Consider the following 27,960-nt stretch of genomic DNA (forward strand, 5'->3'; position numbering starts at 1 on the left):
TAACCATATTTGTCACCGTGTCTTGAACGAAAGAAATTCTCCATTGAAAAGAAGCCTCGTGTGTCCGTGTGAATTGACCAGACGATAATGACGATCAAAAAGGTGTGTTTAATGGATCATCTCGAACGATTGCGACATGTAACACGTATTCAACAGTTAGGGAGTTATTAGAAAGGTCTTTGCTCTATCGTTGCTTTTATAGTCGGTGCTCGACTGAGCTCCGATCTATGCCCTTCTCCATAAAACGTTCGCAACAAACACTTGTCCAGCTACAACAACCGTCAACAATTTTCCGAACGTTTTTGTCTGTGAAACGCAATACCGTGGGGCTGCTTCCCGGTTTCTGTAGCGTGCTCCTCTTTAAAACTAATGTAAATAATTCCTTTTGAGCCGTCCTCTTAAATAATAAAGCTTTATCCGAGTTCCAACATTAACGATCATGTTGTATCGCCATCTATCTAACATTTATTAACTCTTATCCTTGAGTGGTATCCGAGCCTTAATAAACAGTGACCCTCCAAGTTAAAAAAAAAAAATGAATGTGAATGGGCCTCCATAGGTTTCTTTTTCAATGCCTACTTATTTTTTAACTGTGTTTTTTTTTATTTCATTGAAGCGATCATTTTTTTATCCATCGATTAAGCATCTTATTCGATAGTCAATCACGTCATCCAGAACACATATCAAGAAAAAAACGAAAAAAGAAAAAAGGGAGAAGTTGGGTTCTGATGGTGAAGTTTACATTTTTTTTTTTTTTTTTTTTTTTTTGAAAGATCTGACGTCTATCATCCACTTTCCGGAATAAAAATGAATGAATGAATAAATAAATAAATAAATAAATAATAAGCGCTACATGGAATCAGGAACATTGAAGCTCCATACCTGTAAGTTCTTTAACCCCCTTTCCCATCCCTCCCATTACCACATCACCCTCCCCCTCCTCCTAAAAAAGAGTGAGACCGAATCGCTAAGTAGTCAAAGCGGAAGGAAAGACATAGGAGTGAGCACTGACCAGACCTCCACTGTATAAGTGCAAAGAGAACTGGGGCCTTGGGGATGCTTATTGCCACTCAAACTCCAATGGCCACTACCAACGAGAAGCAGCTGTTGCGATAATGCAAATTTATTTGCAAGTGTTATCGAAAGAGGCGGAGTGTACTGGAAAATTTGGGGAAACTTGTTGTCACTCAGCTTCCAGGGAACACCACAGGCTGTGGTCATTGAGATCTTTGATGACCTGTGGAAAAGCCCTTTTCGGGCCGCCAACAACAACAACAACAACAACAATAATAATAATAAATAATAATAATATTAATAATAAATAAAATAAATAAATAAATAAAATATCAGAAAGTCAAGATTGCTATGAAAAACTGGATATTGCACGTCTGTTTGCAGAATTTGTATTCCATATTCAAAGCTGGCATCACTATTTCACAGAATGATATCAGTTTTTAATACTGTAGGGAGTCTGTATTCAAAGATCTGGTACAATGACGTGTAAAATGCGTTACCTCAGCGAAAGCAATAATGATAAAGAAATCAAAATCAATTCTTCTTTCATTTTGAATAAAAATCCTTCAATCAATCTTATAAATTGTAAGGTAAAATATTACAAAATTATTTACTTCTAAATAAATTTTTTTAAAAATATCTAATATTTTTTTTTCTTATTTTCTACTAAAATGCTTTTTGATGTCTATAGAAATTTTATTATTTCTTTCTATCTTAGTGAATAGAATTAAATCATAATTTTCAAATGGAAAAGAAATATTTCCTTAATGTCTAATTAATAAAAATGTTTACATGAAACAAAATTTAATTTAATTATGAGCCTTCTATCCAATGAACATTTTTAAAAACAGGCAAAACCTTTTTTTTTCTTTTTTTTTTTTTTAGTATTAAAAAAAACTATAAAAAAAAAACGGTTTTTTATCCACTAAAACACGGAAACAGTACTGGAAAATGAAGGTCAGAAAATTCCTGCCAGATTGTAGATTTTGCCGTTCCTGCAGATCACAGAGTGAAAATTAAGGAGACTGAGAGGCGGAGCAAATACACGGAACTGGCCAAAGAGCTCAAACGGATCTGGAAAATAAAGAAAGAAAGATAACACCACTAATAGTAGGAGCGCTAGGAACGATACCGAAAAACTTTGAAAAAAGAATGGAAGAGGTTGGAATCAGAGGGATGACAGAGAAGATATAATGAATTTCAATAATGAAAACTGCAGAAATATTAAGGAGAAGCCTTGAATGTGGAGACTAACACCATACATAAATTACACACAAATTGGACAGACTGCCAGCAACCATTGTAAGAAAGTAATAAAGAATGCAAGAGAGTTGTATGCTCAATCTGTTAAGTCCAAAGTAGCTAAGCAGCGGCTTGGTTCCCACCAGTTTTGGCAAATAGCAAACAGAATCATGAACAGAAGCGTGTGTTCCATCCCAACTATTATCAATGGACCTGAGGTAATCTCGTCAGCATCAGACAAAGCCAAACTCTTTGTCAAGAACTTCGCAGCTAATTCTACCCTTTGCGATCAAGGCTGCCAACCCCCAATATTTCCTCCTGTATCAGAAAACACGCTATGTGATATACGTATATCTGTACGTGACGTTGCCAAGCTAATCAAAAACCTTGATTCCAGTAAAGCAACTGGCCCTGACGGTATTCCAATTATAGTACTCAAAAAACTTCAACCTGAACTAGCGCCCATACTTACAAAACTGTTTAAACGTTGTATTAAGGAGAATAGTTTCCCATCTCCCTGGAAAATTTCATCAGTATGCCCTGTATTTAAGAATTCAGGTGATCGCTCATCCCCCTCTCAGTACAGGCCAATAAGTCTCCTGTGCGTCATGAGTAAGTTGCTGGAATCTGTGTTAAATACAGAAGTAATCAACCATCTCAACAAAAATAACCTTCTTAGTGACACTCAATATGGTTTCCATTCTGCTAGATCTACAGCAGATATGCTTACAGTTATATCTCATAGGATTAGCAAATCTCTCGACGGAGGCAACCTTTCTAGGGCAATTGCTCTTGACATATCTAAGGCCTTTGATAGGGTATGGCATAAAGGTTTACTTCATAAGATCTCTAGCTATGGTATTGCTGGAAATGTCTTCTCAATTATTAAATCATTTCTTTCTGATAGGTTCATAAGAGTAGTAGTTGAGGGGCAAAAATCAGAAGCTCACAGTATTAATGCCGGTGTCCCTCAAGGGTCCATCCTGGGCCCAACTCTTTTCCTGATCTACATTAATGATCTTCCAAATCACATCCTAACGTCATTTGTAGACATCTATGCTGACGACACTACCATTTATGGTAGCACATCTAAGACAGTAAACGACTAAGTTCTCTCCAATTCTCTCTCCTCTGATCTTGAGCACGTAGTACAATGGGGTAAAGAATGGCTGGTTACTTTTAATGCATCTAAAACCAAGCTTCTCTCTTTACATCATCAACATTCTGATCCACATCTGACATCAATTGAAATGAATGGCTCTCGTCTTCAGGAGGCCTCAAGTTTTGACAAACTTCTTGGCTTGACCATTACTCCTGATCTTAAATGGAACACGTACATCAAATCTGTTGCCAAGGCCGCTGGAAAAATGGTGGGATCTTTCTATCAGTCCAGTAGATATCTCACTGCTGATGCTATTCTCTATCTATATAAGAGCCAGGTACGTCCAAGGATGGAATACTGTTGCCACATCTGGGCAGGAGCTGCTAGAAAGGACTTGGCCTGCCTTGATAGAGTTCAAAATAGACTTCGTAGCCTCGTAGGAGATGTCCTTTTCTCTTCCTTGCAACCTTTATTTCACAGAAGAGATGTTGCGAGTTTGTCTCTGATGTATCGTTATTTTCATAGAAAGTGTTCGAATGAGCTTCAATCTATGGTCCCCCCTCGCCAAACTTTCACAAGAAACACTCGTCTAGCTGTAACCACTATCAATAATTTCCCCCACTCTTTATCTGTGCCTAAACCTAAACGTAGATTCCATGAACAAAGCTTTTTTCTTAGAACTGCACGCCTGTGGAATTGTCTTTTGTTTTCCTGCTTTCCGGCTGACTACAATATGGTTGTGTTCAAGTCTAACGTAAATAAGTTCTTGATGAGCCGTTCCATATAAGTTATCAACTTTACCAAATTTTCATTACTAATGATTACTATAATGTCCAATTTCTACTGTACACTCTTTAACCCTTATCCTTGAGTGGCCTCTTGGCCTTGATAATGTGGTGATGCCTATGTAAAAAAAAAAAAAAAAAGATGCCAAACACAAAGGAGCATCACATGGAATCATGAAAACTGTATAACTGAAAAATACCGTCCCCCTCTTTCTGTTTTCTTCCTCTGTGAGTGTCACCATAAATGGACACCACACCAAATAATGAGGGTCAAGAAGGGTGTAAAGACTGAGGGGAGAAAGCACTAGCCAGACCTCCGCTGGATGAGTGCAAAAAAGACTGAGACCTTGGGGAGGCTTATTGCCACCTAAATTCCAGTCAAGACTAATGGTCGTCACCAACGAGAAATCAATGGTAAGTTGCTGTTGCGATAGCGCAAATTCTTTTGCAAAGATTATCGAACGAGGTGGAGAATACTGGACATCTGGGGAGACTTGTTGTCACTGAGACTCTAGGGAACACCACAAGTAGTTCTCAAAAAGCAATCTTTGATGATGGCTTGTGTGACTACTCCTAGTGAGTAAATAAATAAATAATAAGATACGATGAAAGAAATCCATATAATTTATAAATACATTGCTTCCGCCATCACGCTATTTGGCCATTTATTACTATAGACAGCAAACCGAAAATTTTCTAAAGAAAAAAAACTATATGACAAATAAATATTACCAAAGGCAATGTAAGTTACTTTTCTATCTACCTGGATAAGTTTTTGTGTTTTAACTTATTTTAAAGCGTTTATTTAATTCGAAACACAAGTAGTATAAAGTTGCTAAGTTAGAACGACGACAAGATGGCCGACATGCGACGGTAATCTGGGAAATCTCGATAATCGCTCAAAACTTGAGAACAAAAAAATACTGATAGAAATTCACTCAATAAATGTCACTGTGACATTTAATAATAAACACATTAAAATAAGTTAAATCACAAAATACTTATCCAGGTAGGTAGAAAATGAAACTTATCTTTCCTTTGGTAACATTTATTTATTATATAGTTGTTTCTTTACCACTTTTTCGGCTTGTTGTGTATGATAATAAATGCCACGATATTGAAATAAAATCCTGTCTATAGCGATTAAAAACGAAATTATATGAGTGTATCAATTGGCATCCGGGTTCTTTTAAATCGCCCGTCCGCCATTGCTAGCATTGAAACGCAGTTAAGCTAAAGCAGCAATGTTAGTCATCGTCTACTTTTCGGAAGGAAGCTGGCAAAATGAAAAACAGAAAGGGGCGGTAATTCCGTTCGTTTGCCGGCGGCCATTGACTCGTGTTTATTCAATCATGACTCCATTTCTTGCATGTAGAAATCTTGATCAAATGTTTCGACTTTTTGCTTTCATTCCGAGCATCGCCACCGTTGCCGCCGTAAGCAGAGGGGGGGGAGCGGAGTGATGGTGTACCTCAAGTTACGTTCGGCTTAACGTCGATCAAAATGTCTACTTATCTGTACGGCTCAGTGTTCAATTGAATATCATTAGTTTTATTTAAAACTGAAATGGCTAACCGGCGTTGCTCGGGCATTATTTACAAAATAATACCAGAGATAAACAAAACGTTTGTAGTCGTTAACAGTGTTATACTTTCACATACCGATGCGTGTAGAAACCATAATATACGCGTGTCGTCATCGTTGTCAGGTATTTATTTGCTCCCCCACCGAGCAAATTAGGCACAAGGCCGATTTTTAATGTGAGGAGTGAAGGGGAAATGGGGACCAACTCCCCGGGGAGTAGGGGAGCTGGATGGTGACAATTGGTATGAAGGGTTGCCCCTACACTGACCAAGGTCTTATATGTGGGGTTACCTCCACATATGGTTATTGCGGAATCATTGACTCACTATAAATTGCATACTTTTACTGTTATTGCATTGTATTTCGAGGAAAGAATGCGATCAGTTCGATTAAGTTTTCCTTTATTTTGTATGATTTATTGCTTTCCGGTGTTTATTTTTTGGACAAATATGCATCGCTTTTTTTTTTTCTGCATAAATCTAATCAGCGCGTGTCCTTCTTTCCCCAGTCGGTACTTATCTCTCACTCTGTCCATTCAGCTGTTTCAATTTCAATCTGTTTCCTGTATGCTTTTGCTTAACCTCTATTCCAATATAGCCACTTACTTTACAATGTAGTATTTAGCTACAGCAAAGTTGTCTGTATGTATGTATGTATGTATGTATGTATTATGTATGTGTATATTTGTGTGTGTGTGTGTGTGTGTGTGTGTGTGTGTGTGTGTGTGTGTGTGTGTGTGTGTGTGTGTGTATTGGGATGGAGAGGGCTCCCGTAAGCCGTGGTGAAGGCAACCTTTCTAGGAGAAGCAAATCTCTGATTTAAAAAAACCATAAAGCGGAAGACCATTACCCGCATTAAGCTGGTCTGCAGTTTAATTTGTTGCTGGCTATCTTGCTCTTGCTTGTTGCTGGATCTCAACATTTTGAACCGAGAGAGAGACTTAGCTGTCGTACAAAGCTAAGACTCTGTAACATCATATTTGTATAGATACTCCCTCAGGCATTTGGGCTCATGGATTTTAAATGTCTGAGGGAGTGGCACTCGTCTCACAAGACGTTGCAATCATCATTATGTATGTGTTATGTATGTGTGACTGTATGTACGCCATAATCACGTTGACACACCGGTTCTCGTCAGATCACCGAAGTTAAGTCCTTTGGAGCTTAACCATTACCAGATGGGTGACCATTTTGGAATTCTAGGCGCTGTATGTGCTCTCCGTTTATCTCGGCATTGTATCTAGTCGTCCTAAACCTCAACTTGCCACAAGTATTTAACACTGCCGACCCATGAGAAGTATGGTTGGAGATTACGCAACTCTTGCCAAAAATATTCCACGTGCAGGCACCCTTATAGTGAGTATACATAATCTGTTAAGACTGAAGGAAGACACCACCATAGTCTGTCAAGACTGAAGGAAGCTACTATGTATGTATGTATGTATGTATTGGCTCACAGGGAGCTTTCACACAAGTTATCAAAGATCTCTCCTTCAAAACAGCCTGTTTTGTTCCCTGTAAGCTGAGTGACAACAAGTCTTCCCAGATTTCCAGTACGCTCCACCTCTTTTGATAGTATTGGCAAATAAATTTGCATTATCGCAACAGCTGCTTGCCATTGATTTCTCGTTGGCAGCGGCTATTGATCTTCACTGAAATTTAGCAATAAGCATCTCCAAGGTCCCAGTTTTCTTCGCACTTATTTGGCTCAGGTCTGGTCAGTGCTCTCTCCTCAGTCTTTCCTTCCTCCTTGACTCTACTTGGCTGTTTGGTCTCGCTTTTTTCTTTTTTTCTTTTTTTTAAAGGGGTGGGGTTCAGTGATGTGGTAATGGATGGTGGTGGGGTTATAGAACTTATAGATATGCGGCTTCAATGTACTTGGTTCCATGTGGCGTTTCATGTTTTACCTCTGCTGCAGTTTGTCTGGTCCGCGCTTGCTGCTCATATGTGTTAGTCTCCACATTCAAGGATATTCCTTAATATTTCAGCTGTTTTCATTATTGTGGTTCGTTGTATTTTTCCGGTCATTCCTTTGGTTCCAATTTCTCCCATTCTTTTTTCAAAGTTTTTCGGAATTGTTCCTAGTGCTCTTCTTCTTCTTCTTATTATTATTATTATTATTATTATTATTATTTCATCATCATCATCATCATCATCATCATCATCATCATTATTATGTATCGTAGCATTTGAAATTTGCATCTATTGATTTTTTTTTTTTTTTTTTAGCATGGCAACACCAATGCTGTATCCAACTTTATTTGGCTAAGAGAGGGTTTTTACTCCCTTGGACGCATATTAAGACTAATTAACATTAAGACTTAATTAATATTAAGACGCGCTTTTTTTACGAGACGCAGTCTTTATTCATATGTATTTGTAATATATTTTTAATATAAGTTACTATTATGTATAATAATAATAATAATAATAATAAGAAGAAGAAGAATAATAATAATAATAAGAAGAAGAAGAAGAAGAAGAAGAAGAATATAATAATAAAATAATATATTATTTATAATAATAATAATATAATAATAATAATAATATACTATAATAATATCATAATAATATTATAATAATAATAATATTAATAATAATGTAATAATATAATTATAATATAATAATAATATAATATAATAATAATATAATATAATAATAATAATATAATATAATAATATAATATTAATATAATAATAATAATGATAATAATAATAATAATAATAATAATGATAATAATGATAATGATAATAATAATAAATTATTATATTACTTACTTCGCTAGTCCGTGCCTTGCACTTTAAAAAAGGCTAAATGCAATTTTTGAAGGCCAAATCGCCTTCAAAAGAAGGCCAACTTCGCGAAATTTGTCTTCAAAAAGGCCAAACAAGCACGCCAGGATATAAATATGAGTGACCGCCTTTTGATGTAGTCTGTTTTTTAAATATCATCATAATATATTATAATTATTGTAATGGTTTGAGAAAAGGATTCCTACTAATTACGCCATGCAGCAGTTCTTCGTTAAAGAAAGGGTGGCGTAACTTTACGTATATCATTCGAAAAAGAAACAGAGCAAAAAAAACAAAAAAAAAACATTGTTTGCCAAGAAGTGTTGGACTGAAATAGTAAATAAAAGATTATCGCTTACAATGTGATTTTATTATTTGTATTGAACTATGTAGCACAATATTATTTTCTGAGTATTTATAAGTACTTATTAATATATCTCATTTGAGTCAGTTTTATATTTAAAATACAATGGACACTATTTTCGTAGAAATTTCGTGTTGATAAACTCTAATTTGCTGCATATTAGGGTTTTTTGTTGTTGTTGTTCAAAAACTAATGTTTGCGCTATCCCAAAAAAAATATCAGCTGTAGCAAAACATATTTGTTGATTAAATATATTTCTCATTCCGTGGAATTTCCACGGATTCTGCTAGTATTTACTATTTCATGTACATAAAATTATATATATACAAGCTTACCCGTGTCTTGCCATTGACAAAGCAAGTAACATTAGTAAAGGAATTACATTTCCAGCTTCATTGGATTTACATGTAGGAAACCAATACATACATGATGATTGCAACGTCTTGTCAGACGAGTGCCACTCCCTCAGACATTTATAATCCATGAGCCCAAATGCCTGAGGGAGTATCTATACAAATATGATGTTACAGAGTCTTAGCTTTGTACGACAGCTAAGTCTCTCTCTCGGTTCAAAATGTTGAGATCCAGCAACAAGCAAGAGCAAGATAGCCAGCAGCAAATTAAACTGCAGACCAGCTTAATGCGGGTACTGGTCTCCCGCTTTATGGTTTTTTAAATCAGAGATTTGCTTCTCCTAGAAAGGTTTCCTTCACCACGGCTTACGGGAGCCCTCTCTACCCCAATACACATATACACACACACAAATATACACGGGGCTAGTTGGCCGTTGACCCAGAAAAAGAGTTCATTCGCCCTTTGGAAGGTCTTGTTTTTAATCCTTCAGGGAGACTAGCCGCCCTCCTCACTAAACAATTCTGGTGGGGGAACCAGTTTAGTCGCCGGTGACCCGACCATGAGGCAGGTAGTACTGGGTTACATGGTACCAGTAGCATATGACATGACCTGACAATAAATACATACATACATACATACATACATACATACATAAAACAGAGGGACAGGATAATAATTAGATTACCAAATTTATGCATAATGTAAAGTTTTGTGAATCGGGTCATTGAACAATGCCTTCTAGATATGTCTGCTTGCATAGACATAAATAGACCATAATTCCCTTCTTTCATCGTGGTTGTTCGGTTCGAGGAGTTCATATATTCTGGGTCTGGGGTTTTGAATCGTGTGACCAGCAGAACAGTTATCGTCCACACTGATGATTCCCGGAAAAGTGTGAAACATATGTACATATGTATAACAAATGAATATTTTTTTTCATAAACGCCACTATATAACTTATTACAGAATTATACGAAATAATATTTCTGAAGTCTTCGTTATCAGCATACGTGCAATACAGAAAGTTTCTGAAATAATTTACTATTAATTTTTTAGTATTGTCGGTTTGTATGTGGAAAGGAAATAAAGTCGCTAACCTTTCGGCAGAGTTTCTAAAAATGTGGCACTTTCCCAAACGTTTTCTGGAACTAATATATTTTCACGCTTTAAAGAAGATTGGTTATTACATTCTATTGCTAGGCCAGGTACGGACACAGCCTACAGTCTTAAAGTTGGTTTAAGTTTGCTGGACTATAATCAAAGAAAGTCGACCAAGTCCATATATATATATATATATATATATATATATATATAGGTCCTGGATATGACCTTAAAAACTATATCCGATGGTGAGGCCCCAGCTTGTGGGCTTTCGGGAGTGTGGAGCCACTCCTTAATTGCCATTGCTCCCAGGCCCACTCTGACCCGGAGTGGTAGTACCTGTTAGGGTCCCAACTATGGGTTTCATAGAAACCGACTTGAAATAAAAAATATATATATATATATATTCTATTAAAAACTTTTTCTTCAAAATAACTGAATTCGGCATTAAATAACCTGAAAAGGTTGATATGCCGTAAAACAAAAACGATCAACCAACCAACCATATATATATATATATATATATATATATATATATATATATATATATATATATATATATATAATTACCGTATATTTCGGCGTATAAGGCGATCGTCGGATAGGACGAGGTACAAAATTTTACTAAATTTATCATATATCGGTTGTATAAGACGATTGCTAAATCACGAAACCATGTTTGTTTAGCCTAGGCTCGAGATTTCAACAGACGGTATCTTATGAAATATTGATTTTTAAAGATGATTTTTTAACTTTAAGGGTTATCTTATATGCCGAAATATACGGTATTTTACGTATCAGTGTAAGTATTTCTTTTCAACAGTGCTCAATAGGTGTATATAGCTGGGTAGTATATTGTGAAAATATATTTATGGCAATAAAGCTACACAGAGGTCTCCACGTTTCCTCCCCGTACAGAATCGTAATTTCTAATGATTCTCTGCTGGGGTGAAACGTGGAAGCCTCTGTGTAGCGTTATTGCCATAAATATATTTCTATAACTTAACTTATAATATATAAATTCGTCTTCCTGTTTGCTTACTTGCTTGTTTGTTTGCTTGTTCACAACGACGTCATTGATGACGTCATATCATTATATATATATATATATATATATATATATATATATATATATATATATATATATATATATATATATATATATAGGGTCGAACGATAAAAGTGTCACCCTAAAGAAAACAAAACTACAACTTTATTTTAAAACTTTTATTTAAAAAAAAGCAATTCAGGTGACTTGATTATGTAGTAAAACTGATATCTATTCAATGTTGCTACCTTCAGCCTCAATCACCGACTTGATACAGGTCCGGAACTGGGAGCATGCATTTTCTACAAGCGCTGGCGGAAGCTCTGCGATCAGGCTGGCTTTGGTGTGGTGGGGGGTCACGTTGGTGATGTTCCCGACGTGTGACCAAACGAAGTAGTCCATGTATATAAATATGTATAAATATGTATGTATATATATATATATATATACATACATATTTATATACATATTTATATATTTATATACATATTTATACATATTTATATACATATTTATACATATTTATATACATATTTACATATACATACATATTTATATAAACATAAATATGCACGTATATATATACACACACACACACACATATATATACATGTATGTATAAATATTTATGTATTTATATAGATATATGTGTATGTATAGATGTATATGTACGTATATATATGCATATATGCATATATATATATATATATATATAGAGAGAGAGAGAGAGAGAGAGAGAGAGAGAAAGAGAGAGAGAGGATTTTATGCACGTAAAAATATTTAAATAAAAAATTGATTATATATATATTTACGTATGCATGAGCATATGTATATACGTATATGCGTATGTGTGTATTTATATGTAAAAGCGGTGGGCGTGTGTTTATTTAAATGGACATTCGTTGAGGTCATCTGCGAGCACCGATCTCATGGGCTGCTGGTTATAACTGCCGAGTATGAACGCGATATTTGTAGGTTCAATTCCCTAACCGGGAATTGAACCTACAACTATCGCGGAAATTAGGGAAAGGTGCAATTAGGGAAAGGTGCTAGTCTAGCCGCTCTGATGAGTTATGATACAGCGAAACAGCGCTGCATGTGGATTACTATATATATATAGTAGGTTCATTTCACAGTCGGATTTCGGCGCGGTTTGCTTGATCTGTGTTGGTTAATTGAAATTTTTGTGTGCAGAGCGTTTGCTCAGTTGGTAGAGTGCTTGCCTTGCATGCAAGAGGCTCGGGTTTCGAATCCTGAGTTCGGATGTGTCTCCCTGATGAGCCCAAATGAGGGCGAAACTCAAGTCTTGGACTTCCGGTCTTTGACTGTCATGGCTCTTGTGGGCTGCGACGTTGTTTGGCTGTGGAATTTATTATATATATATATATATATATATATATATATATATATATATATATATATATATAATTTGTTCCTAATTTTTGGTGAGATTAATTATTTTGCATATGTAATTAAATTAAAGAGTTTTTATTTGTAATGAAATTTTCACTTGTGACCAATACTACATAAGCACCAAAAAAGGCAATAAAAATACTAATCTGTTTCATGTTTTATTTTTTAGGTAAGTAACGAGAGTGTGATTACGCTGTCTTCCTGTTTTAAAATCGGTAAGTTTTATCTTTCGAACTATAACCAATCGTGAAGAGTTTTTTTTTTATCGATAAGTGAGCTTACTCCTTACCCCTCCTTTTTGCTGGTAAGAACAAATCCATGTCCATTGTCTATTGATAAATCTATTTTCTATTTTGTAGTTGGTGTTTGTTTTTCTATTTCCTTCCTTAACGGCCGCAAGTCGACTATAGTATTACAGGCTGACAGTCCGGCGATAATGCTATTTCAACTGAAAGAGAAACGAATATAATAGAATAGACGATACTCCAAATACTTGATGGAGCAACTAACGTGGGGGAAAAAAACGAGATAAAATCAAACTTTCTCATCTTATCTCAACTTGCCTTTCAGCCATCATGGGAGTAGTTTGTTCTAATTCCGTCAGAAATTACAGAGTAGAAGAGTTCGATATAAAGATTGCCGAGTTAGACGCACGTGGATAAGGTCGGAAGTTACACCAGCGAAACGTTGTGAGTTGGCCCAGGATTTTTATTCTCACAAAATTAGAGAATTTCTCTACTGATCCCTGTTGATTGCGGTGCTATCTTAGTTCTATGCAGTTCTAAGAAGTCCACCCTCTTTGAGAAGGGGTTAGTTTATTATTATTGCTAATCGCCTGAGATGTCCTTACCGGGGAATGCCTCACAGTTCTTGCAGTGGGAGAGAACTGAATACTGAAGGTGAGAAGAATGGAATAATTCAAATTATTACTCGTCTGTGTATTGATTTTTTTGCGGACTATTATCCTCATCTGATAATTGGCGTTGCTTCACCACGTTTCGGCCAACTCATCCTCTGGCTTTCTTCAGGTGATTAACTGCGACGGGATAGGAATGCTCTTTTAACAGTATTACTGCCTTCCACGTTTTTATGGACGCTGGTAGGATTGAAACCGCTATGCAGACAAGGCTCCCTAGGCCCGTGGAGAGATAACGCCATTATCCACTGCGAAGGGGGATCAGGGTTGGATTTTACGGTCTTATAAATCCAATTTTGTGTTCTTATCTGATCATTCTGCGTACCGAATAGTATTATACAGGGTGAGTCACGGGAAACGGATGTTTTTTTATAACGCTCCCTGCTCTCGTTGAGTAAGGGATAGGGAGTGACGAACGGCTCTTTAAACCTGCTTAAGATGTAATTTAGTTTGTTGTTATTTGTTTATATTTGACGTCAAATTTTGTTTAAATTATTGATTTTGAATTGCTTTTCTCTTCAGTTTATTGCCCTCATATTCCTGTTTTTATGTACATTATTTTGTTTTCCTTAAAAACATCCGTTTCCCGTGACTTACCATGTATGAGAATTCCAAACGCGCACACACACACACACACACACACATGTATGTATTACCAATCGTCATTTCCAAGATGTCGAAATAAAATTATGTCGTTTGATACCAAGCATTGGACATGTAGCTATAAAGTAGCGTTTGAAATTTAAGATCTGAAATAATAACTGCACGTTAAAACTAGTATGAATAAAATAGTCAGACGTTATTGCAATCTTATGGCGTGAGAGCGAATGCCATATCGGAAAGAAGACGATCGCTTTTGGTCGAATCGATAAAAGGTCATCTGCATTCAATAAGAAAAACAATGTTGATTAAAGATCGATATAAAAAAGATACATCTTAAAAGATAGCATATAATGATAAATAAGTCGGTGTAAACAGTATCATATATATATATATATATATATATATATATATATATATATATATATATGTTTTTATTTGTTTTTGTTTAGCGATACTTTCTTGAATGAATTCAAGTATTTATACGAAAGTGCATTTTTACCTAAATGCTTGTTGGGAATAATTTCCCCATTGACCAATCTAGTACCCCCTTTTAATGGGGAGCGACATATAATTCAGCCACTCTGATGAGTCGTGGACGACGAAACACGTGTCAGTGGATAATTCTATTTTAAATATATATATATATATATATATATATATATATATATATGATACTGTTTATCATCAGTATGTGTTCAAGTATAAACAATATCATTTACATATATATATATATATATATATATAGAGAGAGAGAGAGAGAGAGAGAGAGAGAGAGGGGAGAGAGAGAGAGGGGTGGAAATATGATACAGTTTATACTTTTGTTTTCTTTTTTGAAAAGGGGAGGTACCTTTCTCCCGAAATTAATCAAAGTTCCATACCACCAACAGACTTTATATACACCGGACATACCAGCAACTTGGTTATCAATTAACTATATAACGAGGTGATGAATGATACATGAATAAACAGTTAGACATTTCTCTACTCAAACATACCCGTCTATTTATTTGTTTTTCTTTTCTTTACTCTCATGGTCCCGGTCTTTTTCGCATGGTTTTTGGCTTTTAAAACTTCAATATATTCTTTTACCAACAATGCTTCAAGCAATATACCACCTACTCTTATATATATATATATATATATATATATATATATATATATATATATATATATAATATCATTATATATCTATATATATAATATCATTATATATATATATATATATATATATATATATATATATATATAACTATTATAGACAAGACAACGCCAAATATTGGTAATCCATTTATATGCTGATGTAATAAAGAAAAAACAATTGGGCCAGGTGTGATATGCTCTTATACCTATCATGTCATATATATTTATAGCCATCCACATACAGTACTGTTTCGCAGCTCATCGGTGCGGCTAGACAGGCAACTAACTCAAGCATGGATCGAAACCCGAACGCCCAAACGACAATCAAGGCTCCTTACCATTACGCTATCCTTCTGCTACTGTACGGGTGGTAAATTAACGATGTTTGACACTGTCCAAATGCCTAAGCTCGATTTGTTTGCACAAAGAGCATTGCTTAATGCGTTAACGGCAGTTTGTATATCACTTCTCAATATATATATATATATATATATATATATATATATATATTTAAAATATAATTATCCACTGACACGTGTTTCGTCGTCTACGACTCATCGGAGTGGCTGAATCTAGCGGGATTCGAAATATATATATATATATATATATATATATATATATATATATATATATATATGTGTGTGTGTGTGTGTGTGTGTTTAAAGAAAAAATAGAAAAAACCGAATGAAATTATTAAAAAATCAACGTTTCGTCCTTGTTTCAGAGGACATCTTCAGGATAATTGAAATAAAAATGTGAGAAAAGAAAAAGTCATAGATCGTTTCTTTTTTTTCTTTTCTCACATTTTTATTTCAATTATCCTGAAGATGTCCTCTGAAACAAGGACGAAACGTTGATTTTTTAATAATTTCATTCGTTGATTTTTTAATAATTTCATTCGTTGATTTTTTAATAATTTCATTATATATATATATATATATAATTTTATTATTATTTATATAGACAAGTGTTACATACTCGCTACACTAAACATGCTTATGTTTCGGAGCGAATTGAATTATTAAAAAACCAATCGTTCCTCATCTAGCGAGGGAAATAAATTCATGCTTGTTATCTTGTCCTTAAATGAGCGAAATATATATAGTTTTTTTTATTCCTCGTTTTTCTTTTTCATTTTCTTTCCCCCCCCCCCTCTCTCTCTTTCTTCTATCTCCTCTTTCTTCTTTCTTCTCATTATTAAGTTTTGGCGTCCACTTTCTCCACACCGCCATCTATTTTTAAGCTTTAAATGTCACTATAGACATCACTCCTTCCCACTCCAAGTTAGCATTTAAATATTTTATTTTTTAATAAAATATATATATATATATATATATATATATATATATATATATATATATATATATATATATATATTTCGCTGTCTCATTTAAAGACAAGATGCTCTGAATAACAGACATAAATTTTATTTCTCTCGCTTGATGAGGAATGATTATATTATATAATTCAATTCGCTCCGAAACATTGTGTAACGAGTATGCAAACCTTGTCTATATAAATAAAATAATATAATTTATTTGGCTCTTTTTTGTTGAGCACACTTTATAAGCTCGTTTTAATTCATATGGATTTTATCTCCTGAATACTTATTTAGGAATACTTATTTATATATATATATATATATTACATCGGCAAATAAATCTATATATACTAATATATCGCTTAGTCTTGTCTATATTGCTATTATTATATTTAAGCTCTAACACACCTGTTAAGCTTCACATATATTGATAGGTCTACATTTAAAGAACCCTTCAATACTTCTTTAACCCCCCTTTTCCTATGTGTGTGTGTGTGTGTGTGTGTGTGTGATACTTATCACCACTTATCTATGCCCGAAAGCCACTCGAGTAAGGTGGTAGAGTAGTAATCGTTAATGGTTCAAATTGGGTAGAATTTGATTATTTATGGGGAGGGCTCAATCAGAACTTGTTTACGTTGGATTTGAAGGCTAATATGTTGTATTCAACCTCGAAACAGACAAGTGGAACAATGTCCCACACGCGAGCAGTTCTGAGAAATAAGCTTTGTTCATGGAACCTGCGTTTAGACGTAGGCACAGATAGAGAGTGGAGAAATTGTATATAGTGGTTGTAGCTAGCCGAGTGTTTTTTGTGAAAGTTTGGAAAGGGGGGTGCATAAATTGGAATTCAGTTAAGCAACTTGCCATGAAAATAACAGCAGAGCAGGGACAGACTCGGAACTTCTCTTCTGTGAGAAAGAGATTGCAGGGAAGAGAAAAGGGCATCGCCTGCTAAGTTTCGAAGCCGGTTTTCGAACTCTATCAAAACTGGATAGTGCGTGTCAAGCAGCTCCTGCCCAGATGTGGCAACAGCACTCTATTTTGGGACGTACTTATGCAGACTAAAGAGTGCTTCTGGGGCGATAGAGTGATCCAACCACTTTGCCAGCGACTTTAACAACAATATGTTTCATTATATATATATATATATATATATATATATATATATATATATATATATATATATATGTATATAGAGTAAGTTATAAAATATATATGGCAACTGTTAATTTACTACTTAGTTCTACTTACGTATTGAGCACTGTTGAAGTAAATACTTAAAGTTCACGCATAAATTTATACTTTCGTATATTAATTTATGTGATTAAATGAAGTGTGTGTGTGTGTGTGTGTGTGTATTATAAATATATAAAAAGCAGTAACAAAAAATAACATGTATACATGTATTTTTGCGGTCAAGTATCCCTGCATTTAAAGCTAGGCTTCATGACCTATCGGTAAGGTTCTCAGTTGCAGCTATTGTGGTTGCCACGCCAATTAACTGTACAGTGAAAGAACATATGCCCGATATACAGCAAGAAAATACGCATAAAATCTGTGTAGGTATGTGCATAAGGATACGAACTTACATGGATTAATTTGAATGGAATTTTAAATGTAACAATGCAGATTAACAATGTTTAAAAAAAACTGCCTCATAATTTTTTAATCTGTATTTATATGTCTTGATAGAAATAAATAGATTAAAATTAAGTCTATTTGAATGACTATCGTTTTTTTTTTTTATTTTGATACAAATCGCCATAAAATTTCATTCTTTCTTACAAATTGATCTGGAGCTAATTAAATATATATATATATATATATATATATATATATATATATATATATATATATATATATATATACATACATGTAATGTAATATATATGTAGTATATATACATATCTAAACAATGTAAAATGTATAAGTAGCATATCTCTCTCTCTCTCTCACTCTATATATATATATATATATATATATATATATATATATATAATGTAATATATATGTAGTATATAGATATATATTATATAACCATTTGTTTGATTAAAAATTCGATAATATGCGTAAACGCTTACTTTCTTAAGTGATCTTATGATTTTGAGCAGGACTATATATATATATATATATATATATATATATATATATATATATATATATATATATATATATTATAATTCGTGTTGGGACGATTAATGGAAATTTGAATCGGAAATCAGAAAAATCGGAAGATTTAGGGTATCGGTATCGCAATCAGTAAAATTGATGCCTATTTTCCGATGCCAAATCGATTCTTTGAATTGTCTTTTTTATTTGATTTTGTTTAAAGTAAAATCTTCCATAATGATAAAAATAATAAATATTTAAAATACCAGTAAAACTAAAATCGATACATCACACTCTACAAGTGTATTTGACGTCTAGGCAAATATTTGCATATTAAACATGTGTTTTTACGAAAATCGGGGGAAAATACCAATCTTATAGTTAAATAATTAGAGATTATAACGAATCGCTATTTGTATCGGAATCTGTATTGGAATTGGAATTGGTATTTGTATCGGAATCGGTATTTCGAGAATTTAGCACCGAATCGGTAATTGTATCGGAATCGCGAAAATATTGGAACAGTCCCATCCCTAATTATTATATAGATATAATATTTATAATACACACACAGAGAAGCAGACAAACACATACATATATATGTGCGTGTGCGTGTATGTATATATATATATATATATATATATATATATATATATATATATATATATATATAGAGAGAGAGAGAGAGAGAGAGAGAGAGAAAGAAAAGAGAGAATGCACAAATAAATAGTTTTACATTATTTATTTATTTATTTATTTATTGATAGTGTTCCTAAAATTCTGGTGAACAACGATAGAATGATTTCAGAGACAACTCGGAATTTTATTTTATTTTTATTTTCTTACTAGCTGAAGTACCCAGCATTGCCGGGTTATATTTGATATATTTGAATATTCCGTCCTTATATATAATTATTTTATTGACTTAACGAAACATTAATTCATAATGACTTTTTTTTCCACATCCCCCATGAGGTAGAAGCAGTAGGAGCGTTTTATTTTATAGAGGTCTCGCCAGTAACCCTAATCCGATTTTCTAGTTTAATCTTTTATCTTTTAATCCTTCTTCTTTCGAAATATGACGTAAGGATTGCAATATTTATTTTATAGTGCATATCTGAAAACTGTTAAATCTCCTTTTGTTTAATTATGTACAATGTATATAAAGATGAAATTAATAATCTAGTCTGTTAATGAAATAATTAAAATTTAGTTTCAACCAGTGCATATCTAAACACTGGTACCTATAGTCTTAATTTTGAAGAGCCTGTACATTTTGGGTGTGACCTCTAACAGGTGTGTAAATATAGAGTTTTTTCAGGAATTCTAATGCGTGAGCAACCAACATACAACTGTCTTTGAGAAAAGCGAGATCAAGTCCAACAACTTTGAGGCTTACATCTTGAGCTTTATTTATAGACATGGCAAAACTATTTTTATTGGGAATTGTAAATGCTTAAACTGAAATGGTATGTCAGAAGGAATAAGGGGAATTTGAGGAATTAACACTGTTTCACCTTTAAAATTTACAGTTATTATCATGGCTTCCAGAACATTAGTTTTCAAAGATTTTATTGCTAACCGTGTATCATTACACAGTTTAGTTGGATCAAGATTTCTTAATAATATAACTGGAGTTTCTTCCTCCAATATCAGGTTGTGATGTGACATTCCAGGCGGTTATAGTGAATTCTACAGGAAATTTTACTGCCTGATATTCATCAATAACACAATCACTGGATCGATAACTCTTGCAAAACATTATAATTGATCATATCAACAGCATCATTTCTAGGGGTTAAGATTGTTCTTTCATAAAGCCATCCAACACTGCGGAAATATTTAGCAATATCTGAGAAAACCTTAGTCATTAGATAACGAATTGAATGTACCGTCTGGCCACATGGTAATTTGTGCAATGTTATTGAACCAGAGTCAATGAAAAGGAGGTGATTTGAGAAAAGTGCTGCTGACTGATCATACAAATAAATGTCTTCATAATAATATTCCCAAAACTGAAAACCAAAAACATGGTTACCACGCTGTATTGCAAAAGTGCTGGATTTTCATATCACAATTTAAACGGAAAAAAAATTCGGGATCGAATCAAACTTTCAGTTCCCAATAACAGCAGCATTTTGTTTGATAGATAAACCATTTATTGCAGACTTACGCTTTGTTAAACCTATCTCTCTTTTTTAACCGTTCTAACGGTTACATAAAGTAATGTCATAATATAATATTAATAATGTAAAGTTTTGTTGTAGGATGATTTCGAAATATCATGTTAAAGGAATACAAGTGTACTTACAATACTGTAATGATTTGGCAACTGCCGCTTGGCACGTCTACCGTCGGGTTAGGGTGGATGAACATAAACTTTATAAAATTTATTGTTTTGGAGTAAATTCAAATTTTATTGAATTTCATTTAAATATAACGGACAAGAGAACTTCTGTTTATGTTTGAACTAGCCTGGGTGCCCGGCGTTGCCCGGCTGTTTGGAGGTGTGTGTGTTGAGCAAAATAAAAATGTTGTTGTAGGCTGGCAGGCTTAAACCCGTGACATGAAGGTAGAAAAGAAAGTGGGGGTGTGTAGAATATTGGTTGAGGAACAAAAAACAAAATAAATAGGAGTAAGAAGGCTCGAACCCGTAACGGGCTAGAGGAAAAAGAAGTGAAAAAAAAACAAACGGTCTGGTTGTGACATCACGGGTGATCGAAATAATGCCTTTTATGCGACGTCGTGGAAGCGAGGGTTGAATGACTTGTAAAAAATGTCAGCGAAAAAAACGATCCTCCCTGTAGAAAACTGCCCAGTTGAGGATGAAGGAATTAATGTTTTGGACCACTTTTTCTATATTTGTCGTCCGAAGGGTCGAGCTTCAAAATGATATCGATCTCTTGAAAATTCGTCGCGTCTGTCGAAAGTTTTATACATACATACATACATACATACATACATACATACATACATACATACATACATACATTTAAACAGACAGATTAGATTTATATTATAGATGATTGCTTTGGTATCAACCTTTCATTGGTGATTTCAATCTCGTGTCGGTTTTTTAATTATAAATGTCGACTTTTATAAGTTTTCAGTTATGCTAACAACGAACATCACAGTTAAATTTAGGACTGATAAGTCGTTTACCAGATATGAAAACATATGATATTCAACGGAAAAGCTAATGTAATCTCTCGCAACCATTTTGTTTTTACAATCGAATAGTTAATAATACGCATACGTGTAACTGAAGCAGACGACAAAGCAAATATTTTTCACACACACCCCAAGAAAAAATGAGGTGTTTATTCTGAAAGATATTCTTAACGTAGGGAGGTTGGAGGTATTTATTCCGAAAGTCGTTCTTCACGTGAGGAGGTCGGGGTATTTATTCAGAAACCTTTTCTTGACATGGGGAGATATAGGTGTTTATTCCAGAAGACGTTCTTAACATGGGTAGGTTGGGAGTATTATTCCGAAAGCAGTTATTAATATGGAGAGGTTCAGAGTGTTTATTCCGAAAGCCGTTCTTAACATGTGAAGGTTTGCGGAAAGCCGTTACGCATACGCATTACTAATTCCTCGTCTGTGAAAAAAATGGCTGCTGGGGATTACATTAGCTTTTACGTTGAATAAAAAATGTTTTCATATCTGGTAAACTACTTATCAGCTCCAAAATTAACTGTAATATTCGTTTGCAGCATACCCGAAAACATATAAAAGTTGGCATTTCGAATGTGAACGGCGATTTGTGGTCAATGTAAAATAATAAAGAAAAATATGTATTGTAGTGAGAGAGACCAATTATATAAAAAGTCTCATTCAAATTAATGTTTGTTTTCTCAAAATTTAATGATTATTTATATTTTATTAATTACGAAAATTTCTATTTTGTATTAAACTAAACCTCTATTTTGTGTTGTCATAATTTTCTTTAAAATATTTGAATTCGGTAAATGTGTGAGGAAATCTTTCTAAAAAAAAAAACACACAACACATTCGAAAATTTTAGAATTTTAGTTTGAAATTAATATTTGCTTATCTAATTTCATAAATTAATAAAAAGAAAATATATATAGGGATGACTTCGTCTTATTTCTTTACAAAAAAAAAAGAAAAGGAGAAATTATGTATAGAAAAAGAGAGAAGTTAACTAAAAGCTATTTGGAGAAAAAAATAATCTGAAGCGAACAGGAGTAATGGTTTGATTTAAAGAAATATAACATTATTAAGGTTAGGTTAGACTATAAATATTTTCAATTTCAGAATCTGGAGTAATACTTACGCATTACTTGGAAAAGAAAGAAAGAAAGAAAGAAAGAAAGAAAGAAAGAAACGCAAGAATCTGCCTTTAGCCCAATTAAGCTTTGCTATGAATTTTTTTTTTTTTTTAATTTTGTCTTCGTTCATGAGATTTCGGGCAAAAGCATAATTGTCCAAAAGATAGTTATCGTCTTAAAAGACTTCAAAACATCACTAAGAAATTTTTTTTTTAAGTTTTATTTTCCCAATATGTAAATAAATTTTGATTCCGCTTGCCGTAAAATCTATCTATATCTATCTATCTATCTATCTATACTACTATAAATTCGTTTTTTCTTTTGTGTGTATTGATATTCATATTAAACCCCTCTTTTCTATTTATTTAAAAAGGAAATACAATTTTCTTATATGTGAGTTGTGGAAATGCATTCACTAGCAGAAGATCAAGCTAATTTGCATATTCTTTTAAACATTCATTTTAATTAATTCCCTATTAGTTTTCTCGGTTTTCCCATGGGATGATCATCTTTAGTTAACTATTACGTGTAATTATTTTCATGCAGATATTCTACATGATTTAAACTTGCATAATATTTGCGTAAAATGTTTACAGGAAACACAAAATTGTTTCCATATATATTTATGCACACGTATATATTTTTGTTTAATCTATATATCTGTAAAAGTGAACGTGTCTGTGTATCTGTGTGTCTGTGTGTATACATTTCCCTACGTAATAATTCTGTCAATTTTTAGTCTACAGACTCGAAATTTGATATACAGGGTACTGAGATTTGGAAAAATCTTTGTAATCCGTTTTCGGCCAGAAATTTGGCTGTTAAGGGGTCAAAGTTCAATGATTTGACCTTTCAGAACTCTACCAAACTCCTCCGACAATTTTGGGTCTAAACACTTGAAATTTTAGATATAGGTTACTTAGACATTGATCTAACTTTATACTTTGATTTGAGCCCCAAAACAATAAATGTTAAGGGGTCATAATAGGGGTCAAAGTTTTAAAAATTTGACCTCTACGGCCTCTACCAAATTACTCAGACAATTTCTGGTCTAAACATTTGAAATTTTACATAAAGGGTATTCAGAGATAGGGCAAGCTTTTTAATCGGTTTGGGTCGAAATTCTTTAGTTACCAGTAAATGAATGTATGCATGTATGTATGTATGTATGTATGTATGTATGTATGTATGTTTGCATGTCTGCCGAACATTTTCAACAGAGACGACGGATTTTACCAAGATCAGTATCGTTTTAGTGTTCGACCTTTCAGACGATAAATATCGAAAAATTGGCTAAAACATTAATATGTTTACCTTCAACTGGGCACTTTTCTACAGGGGGGGGGGGTACTTTTTTCACCGATATTTTTATAAGTCATCCTCTCCTTTCGATTATCTAGCCTTGATTTAAACATAAGTCACTTCCAGTTTGGAGGTGGTCGTAACAGCAAAGACGTCAATTTTCCCCCCGTTCTTTTCCTCCTCCTTCGCGGTACGGGTTCGAGCCTGCCTTCCTACTACCACTTTTTTTTTTGCTCAACATACACATCCAAATACCCGGGCAAAGCCGGGCTGAAATGCTAGTATATATATAAAAGTGAACGTGTCTGTGTGTGTGTCTGTGTGTGTAGATTTTTCTACGCAATAACTCTGTCAATTTTCAGTCTACGGACTCGAAATTTGATATACACGGTACTGAGATCTAGGAAAATCTTTGTAATCGGTTTTTGGCCAGAAATTTGGCTGTTAAGGGGTTAGAGTTCAACAATTTGACCTTTGAGAACTCTACCAAACTCCTCCGCCAATTTTGGGTATAAACAATTGAAATTTTAGATATAGTTTCCTTGTACATGGATCTAACTTAATAACTTTATTTGAGCCCAAAACAATAAATGTTAAGGGGTAATAATAGGAGTCAAAGTTTAAAAAATTTACCTTTCTTTTTTTTTTTTTTTTTTGCTCAACATACACATCCTAACAACCAGGCAACGCCGGGCTGAAATGCTGGTATGTTCAAATATATTTTGTAATGCTGGTATGTTCAAATATATTTTAATTCGTGTTCAAATATATTTTAATTCATGTTCAAATATATTTTAATTCGTGTAGATTTTCGCATTTATTAATACAAAGACATGATAGCAAAAGTTTTTTAAAAATGTCTTGCTATCATCAGTTGGAATCGAAACCAAAACATTTAGCGTTCCAACTGCGTTCTCTACCGATGTTGTTATCGAAGGAAACGTAATAAAATTTAAATAAATGAATTTTATTTGAGCATGCGCAGAAAGAAGCAAAAATATGTCGGCCACTTGAAATGAACACGCGGTATTTATCGACCCAAGCAATGGTTTTACTCGTTATAAACCATTCTTGGCGTATAATTACTATTTCCTGTTAATTTCAATGTCATGTGACTAGTAGTCTAAGAGTTTACCTGTTAAATATTTACACACAGACACACACACACACATACATACATACATGCATACATACATACATACATACATACATACATACATCTACTGCTTTATTTATATAGATTATTTTTATATGCGTATTCCAATTTGTCTCTTCATCAGTGTCTTTCACCAATGTCACAAATTGAGGTTCAGTGAGGGCATCAACATCTTATACTTTTTATAAGGATTTCAGATTTACGCATTAGAAGACGGAAACATATATTTACCAAATTGCACCAGTTTCATCAACCAGCAAGATAGTCATAATAATAGAAATATTAACGATGATAATAAAAACAACAACAACAACAACAATGATAATAATAATAATAATAATAATAATAATAATAATAATAATAATAATAATAATAAAAATTATGGCAATTTTAAGATTAGTTACAATATCAACAATAATGATCATTGCAATGGTTATCATACTAATAGCTAAGATAATCATAGGCGCGAAGTTATTAATAATAATAATGATAACAATAACAACAATATTACCAACTAGCGGGGGGTACCCGGCGTTGTTTGAAGGTGTGTGTGTGTGTGTGTGTGTGTGTGTGTGTGTGTGTGTGTGTGTGTGTGTGTGTAAGCGAAGTAATAGCCATGTATTAAAAAAAAAATGAAAAACGATGTTAAACTTCTTTTTAAAAAATCGGCAAAACCAAAACAAAAAGAAAACAACAAACGTAAAACTTTTTTAAAAAAGAAATCGGAAAAACAAAAAGCAAAAATCATGGGAAAAAATGTTCTGAAAACCCAAAACCCAAAACCAAAAAACACAGCTAAAATCGAAAAAAAAATGGCATCAGTAACCCTTCGATTCGGTTAATTCCAGTTTTTTAAGCAACTACGAAGTAACGCTTCGATTAGGTTGATTCCAGTTTTTTATGCAACTACTAAGTAAAGAAAACTCAAACCGGTGTTCCTTCGTAGCTGTTCCTTGTGAACGATCCGGCAATTGTGTTAAGTGGTCGCGGGGAAAGGAGGAATTTTATTAGAAAGAAAAGATTTTACCACTTCCATTGATTTTAACCGATTTTGCCCGTGAATTCTCAGCAGAAAAAATATAGGGATCTAAGATTATCGAGGAAGTGGAGAGGTAATAGGCCTATAACACATCTCGGATATTGTGCTGCAGTTTGCGCACAGTACATTTGCATGAAATGTCTTGATTTTTAATCCTATTACGGTCCAAATCACACGGAAAAAAAAATGAGTTCATTTTATATAGAGAAGAGAGAGAAAAGAAGAAGAAGAAGAAGAAGAAGAAGAAGAAGAAAGAAAAAAAAGAAAGAAGAAGAAGAAGAAGAAGAAGAAAAAAGAAGAAGAAGAAGAAGAAGAAAGAAAAAAGAAAGGAAAGAAGAAGAAAAAAGAAGAAGAAGAAGAAGAAAGAAAGAAGAAGAAGAAAAAGAAGAGAAGAGAAAGAAGAAAAGAGAAGAAGATAGATATTACTAGACCAATAGTAATTCCCTCATTGACAAATATTTTCGGCATTACCTGTAGCCATTTTCAAACAATTATTAAATTATATTTGTATATATATTTATATATATATATATATATATATATATGTGTGTGTGTGTGTGTGTTTTGCGTACGAAAATGTAAACCGTTCATATTCCAAACAGTTAACCTTTCCCTGTCTACTATTATCTCGTGCTGATGTGTTGATAATCATAAACAAAACATTCGACTACAAAAATGGCAACATTCGCAAAATATTTTCGCAGATAACTAAAAAGAACTCAGCATCAGGATAGACATCACTTCCTGCAGAAATGTCTTTACTTCCTGATGTAATCTCTAATATATATATTATTAGCTTACTGCCCGGTGTTGCTCGGTCATAAAATATGCTTAAATAGCCTTAATTTATGCAGAGCTCGTATTTCTTATTATACAGTCAATTCTATATCGATTATTATAAATGATATTGTATCCGATACTTAGATGGTCAACATCATGAATTTGGGAATACTAGGTTTCAAAAGTTTTTTTAAAAATACATATGTATACATATACATTGTGGTAGGTCCGTTTTTTTGTTTTTCACTTTTTTTAAGTCAATATGGCTAGACCTAGAAAAGTTGTGTATTAGTATACTGAATAATTATACAAAAAATTAAATCTCTAACTTGCACCGTTATTTGAGGAAATGACATTAAAGATCATCTACATAAACGAATTGAAAAATCTTTGTTTTTTTTTTATGTATTTACTTTATAAGTTGGTTAGAAAAATTACTAATTTCAATATTGAAACCAAAAATGTTATTTTATTAAAATAAAACGAATAAGGTAAAAC

General features: G+C 33.4%; 1 protein-coding gene across 1 annotated transcript in view; it reads left to right on the plus strand.

The window, feature by feature from the left end:
• LOC145246053 (uncharacterized) overlaps positions 1-27,960 on the plus strand; it is a 256,726-nt gene that overhangs the window by 148,770 nt on the left and 79,996 nt on the right. Inside the window, exon 2 of the mRNA XM_080107896.1 lies at positions 12,968-13,013. The gene's annotated coding sequence lies outside the window, so the exon portion shown is untranslated. The remainder of the gene's footprint in view (positions 1-12,967; positions 13,014-27,960) is intronic.

The sequence above is a fragment of the Euprymna scolopes genome, chromosome 23 (genome assembly GCF_053919585.1).
Source record: "Euprymna scolopes isolate OS-2025 chromosome 23, ASM5391958v1, whole genome shotgun sequence".
In the NCBI taxonomy this organism is placed as follows: Eukaryota; Metazoa; Mollusca; class Cephalopoda; order Sepiida; family Sepiolidae; genus Euprymna; species Euprymna scolopes.